Consider the following 5,511-nt stretch of genomic DNA (forward strand, 5'->3'; position numbering starts at 1 on the left):
GGGATGACTTCTTTATGCTCTTGATAAAGCTAGGTGGCTAGTTGTAGATGGCTCCAATTTTTTTTTTATGTAGCCACTTAATACAATGCACTTTCCTCTTAGCCCTGCTTTCAAATTGTGTTTCATGTGTTTAAAAGGTTGGTTGTGTATTCATTTTTATTGAATTCTATGAAGTCTTCACTTTCTTTATTTCTGTCTTGACCAGTTTTTCAGTCAGTAGAGAGTAGTTCAGTTTATATGAGTTTATAAGTTTTGTAGATTAAAAGGGCTAGTCAAAGAAACACACCCTGGCCCTGAAACCAGAGCCAGTGAAAGAAACACTTCAGCTCTGTACTCAGAACTAAAGAAACCCACCCTGACCCTAAAACCAGAGGCAAAGAAATGTACTTTGGCCCTAGATCACTGAAATAAATATGCAATAGTTTTAAAAATAGACCCAAAAGGGCCAGTGAAAGAAACAGTGTGGACCTGAAACTAGAGCCAACTCTGCCCCTAGCCAACTAAATCAAGCAATCCCTGAGCAGACAAACTAACCAATCCCTGAGCAGAAAATCTTCTCTCTGGGAAAGCTCTGCTCCTGCTAAGCCCTATGTAAGCCCCTCTGCCTGTTCAGTTGCTGGCTGTCCTTTCCTACCCTGAGAGAGGCAGCCACTCTCATGGATTCCTCCTTCCCAAATCTCTTTCTTTAAAGAGATTTGGATGAATATCTTCTTTTGCGGGCACAGAGCAAAACCTTTGCTGAGACATTCCCTTAAGGGGGCTGAAGAGAAAAAGTAACAACTTATTGATGGAGTCAGAGAAGGTTGTGACATTTCTGCAAAAGTTTCCCATTTATCAGTGTAAAGCAGAAGTAACAACATCTTGGACCAGATATGATAAGAAACCAATACCTTAATGACAGCACTTGGGAAGCAGAGGCAGGTGCATCTCTGTGAGTTTGAGGCTAGCCTGGTCTACAAGACCTAGTTCCAGGACAGGCTCCAAAGCTACAGTGAAATCCTGTCTCAAAAAACAACAAAACAAAGCAAAGCAAAACAAAACAAAACAAAAAGAAACAGATACCTTTGCTGGGAAGCTGCCTTTAAGGGGTGTAACAGAATTCCACTGTAATGGCTCTCTCTTGGAGAGAAGCGGGATTGCCATATACTGCAAGGAGACCAACCCCTACCACACTCCAGTTTCAGGTATAGCCCGACTTCACAAAAAGTCAGGATATCTTTTCCCCCAGAGCTACAGCACTCGCAAACTTTATATTGTTGATACCTAGCTTTAATTTGTGGTGTTCTGATAGGATGCTGGGAGTTATTTAAATTTTCTGTATCTGTTGAGACTTGCTCTGCTTTCAAGTATGTGATCAACTTTGGAAATAGTTTCAGGAGGTGCAGAGAAGTAGGTACATACTTTTGTGTTTGGGTGGAATGTTCTGTAACTATCTGCTATGTTCATTTGTTTTACAACGACTTTTAGTTTCAGTATTTCTCTGTTTAGGTTTTGTCTGGCTTGTGGAGGCCCAAAAATGTGAACCTATTTCCACCTTGTCTGAAGGTCAGAGAGTTTGAGGTTGCTCAAAATTGTTGACAACAACCAGGGCTACACATCCTGACCTAGGGTGTGGTTACTTGGTTCTTTTGACATTAAGATGGCCCATACAGGTAGATCCACTCCACTTTGACCAATCTTCAGGAAATTCATGCATACTTCTGCTCCTTCTTTTGAAATGGGAGGTTTGACTTTGGGAGTAACTGCCTTCAGGATACTTGGTCTAGGGTAGATTTACTGCCTAAGCAACAGAATGCTAAAGACTTGCTATCTCAAAGTATTGAAGCAAGTAACTGTTTTAGTTGCCCTTTGCATCTTGTTAAAGCAGTCTTTTGTCTTCTTCCACCTGTAGTACTGTGGTATAAAAGTGTATGGAAACTTAAACGTGGTGATTTTCAGTATTCCCTGGAACTCCCTCCTGGTACTGTCCCATGCTTTCTGTTTTATTATTCTCACTCGTGTCTCTGCCCTCTTTACTATATTTCTGGTCCTCATGTCCCTACCCTGGTAAGTGGTATTTTTGTTGAAGCTGGTTTCTGACACTGGACAATCTGTTCACTGGTGATAGTAGGGTACTGAAGTCTCCCACTATCAGTGTGCGAGGGTCAATATATAAACACACTTGTAGTAGTGTTTCTTTTACAAATTTGGGAACATGGATAAGAGGTGTCTAGAAGCCAGGATAAACATTTCCTGGCCTCTTCTTCTGCATGGTAAGTACTAGAAAACCAAACTCTTAGAAAGGCTGGCTGTTGGCTCAAGACATCAAGGAAGAAAGCTCCATGCTGCAGGTCTCTACTCTTATTGCAGAGGACCTTGGGTAACAAGTCATTTTCACAGTTCTTCTAGATTCTTCACTCTGCCACTTTAACCCATTGTCCTCTGTCTTATCAGTGCTTAACCCCTCTCTCACCCCATTTCTTATGTTTAAGATCCCAGGCCTTTGTTTTCACTTCCCATTTAAAAAAATCTATTTTCAACAAATGGTACTAAGGATGCTGAGAAAGAAGCTCATGTGTTATTGGTGGAAATGTAAATTTGCATAGTCATGAGGATTCCTCAAAAATAAATAAATAAAACTGTCATATGATCCAGCAATTCTCCTATGAGGCAAATTGCTATTTGTTCTAAGAGGGACAGTGGTGAATGGCCAAAGTGAGAAAGAACATTCAATAGCTTCTTCTTAAGAAATGGTTTGTAGATATAGGAAATGCTTTGAGCTTGAGGTTTGCTACAAAACAAAATTTTCATTCATTGGAAATATTAATCCAGCTTAGCTGTTAAGTCAATGACCTTGGCTAAGTAACATGTCACAACTTCACTTTCTTGAACATAAAATTAGGATAACAACAATGCTTGTCCCCCAAGACTGCTGTGAAGATTCTAGGGTGTAACATATGTGAAAGTCCAGTATCTGGTGCACACATCAGCTAATAACATCACAGCAAGAACTATAAGTGTTTGGAACAAAGGACAGGAGTAAAAGGGCAAAGATGGTTTCTAGATATCCCTCTTCTCAGATCAATGGTGTCAGACAGATAGGCCATCTGACTTTTCTAGGCTTGCATTTCCTCATTAGTAAAGTAGTAAATGGCTAAAGATTACACAAATGAAAATAGCTTTCTAGTTCACTGACTCAAGACAGGCTTAATGGTCATCACTAAATGATTTGGTCTGCCATTAAATTATAAAATATGAGATTTCCATGAAATATAGAGAAGATGATAGTCCATGTAAAACAGAAAATTACAATAAATTATATGGGTAAATATCTTTGTTCTGGCAGTTTTAGCCTATAATCCCTTAATGCATTTCTTCCTCCTGGAAGGAGGCTTTTTCTTTGACCTTAAAAATCAATGCTGGAGTGAATTAATCATAGCCTGCTGTAGTGATTGGATTAATGGGCAGATCTTGCTAGGACTTACATAAAAGCCTAAAGTAAATTGCTACCGTATGCACAGAACTACTGGGTTAGACACAGGGATGCCATAAAAGAAATTTAAGATTGAATTAATAATTCCATTGCTTTAAGAACATGCCTCTAAAAATAAATTGAGAGTTCAAATTCTCTATTATTTGTCTCCATAGAAATTTAACCAAAAAACTATTTTTTTAAAAAAAAAACTAAAACTGTAAAAAGTTGCAGGAAAGTTAGCAACTATCAGCCCCAATTAATTTCTGAATTACTGTAGATAAGAACAATGTCAATATTTTCATCAAACTCACTCCCGAAGATCATGTGTGTTTGTGTGTCTGTATATGTGCACACGTGCGTGGGGGGGCGGGGTCAGGTATAGGACACACCCATGTCAGGTACCTTCTTCAATAGCTCTTTCTTAGACAGCATCTCTGATTGAATGCAGAGCTCATTGGTTTATATACACTGGCTGGCCAGCAAGCCCCAGAGATCCTCTTATCTCTGCCTCCCTAGCCTGGGATTACTAGGTAGAGCTATGCTTAGGGTTATTACAGGAGTTCTGAGGCATCAAACTAAGGTCCTTAAGCTCATGTGACAGGCCTTTACCAACTAAGTTCTCCCCTCAGTCCCCATTCTGAATTTTAATTGGCCTCAGGTCATTCAACAACCAAGTCTTTTAGGCTATCTAGAGAAGCAGTTCCAGTTTCCACTGTGGTAGAGAGGAGGGCAGAGCAAAGCAACTTAGTCTCCACATTGTCCTGATTTAAAATACTTGGCACAAGGGTTCAGGGAACGATTAGTCAATGCCCACAGGTTTTCATAACTTTCTTCACAATGCAGGTGACCAAACAAGAATAAAGCCAAATGAATCTATACCCACGAGACTGGACTCAAAATCTTATATTGGACTTGACTATTGAATTTTCTTCCACCCAACTTCACATATTGCTCCTTATTGCCCTGATGGGAGCTAGAAACGGCCTTGGGTAACCGTGTTTGTGACATAAAACATCTTAAATGGATGACATAATTACCTTGGGTTCTTCTGCCATTGGAGTGCCATAAGCAATTTAGTGTTTATGTGTTAGTGATGTTTGGGGCTTCATGGAGACCAGAGAGGAATGCCTTGAAAAGTGGTTGCAGGAACGAGAGCGTGTCTTTAGTGATGAACGTCCTAACTTGTTATTTATTGCTGTGTGCCCAAGTGAGGACTTTTTTCTGCTGCCTTCTTCTATACAAGTTACCTCGCTCATCTCCTCTTACGTGGCTGCTCTGTCTACTTGTTGCTCACTTTCCCCTTTGACACAGTTGTCAGATGTCTCTCTTTCCCACATCAAATTTATCATATGGCCTCTGTCCACATGTCGTCGAGTTGGCCCTTTGATATCTTCTGACATAAAATCTCTCTGGCTCAAGGCTTCAATGCAATAAAAACAATAAAATGCTCTTTTTAATTTGAATCATTCTTGGGTTATAGTCTGGCATTTCTTCCAATAATTGTCAGTTTGATGACACGTCCTAAAGTCTGCTGGTAGACCAAAGACCAGGAATGTGTTCCATTAACTAAAATAAAATGGGGACTGGGGGGTGTAACTCAGTTGATAGAGTGCTTGCCTTGCATCTCCGATGCCCCAGGTGTGATCCTCAGCATGGAATAAAAGCAGTTGTGGTAGTGTGTGCCTGTAATCCTAGAAGTTAGGAGACAGAGACTGGGGAATCAGAAGTTCAAGGTTTTCTTACATACTGAGTTCTGGACCAGCTTAGGCTACGTGCGATCCTATTTCAAACAGAGAAACCAAGCAAACAATGACACAAGTGTTGAGAAAATATGGATCAAGGGCACTGGGACAAGCCTGGGGTGTTCTGGAGACATTGGGAGCCTCTGTGACCACTAAATTTAAGGAAGTATCTGGGGTCTCCACTGCAGTTCTTACTGAATGAGCCGTGACCTCCTGGGGGCAGCATTGTTCATCCATGCAGAATAATTCCACTCAATTTTTTAAAGTTATAATTTGAAAATATCTCACTAAACTAGCAGGTTTCTGTAAGCTTTT

This window comes from Arvicola amphibius, chromosome 10 (genome assembly GCF_903992535.2).
Source record: "Arvicola amphibius chromosome 10, mArvAmp1.2, whole genome shotgun sequence".
NCBI lineage: Eukaryota > Metazoa > Chordata > Mammalia > Rodentia > Cricetidae > Arvicola > Arvicola amphibius.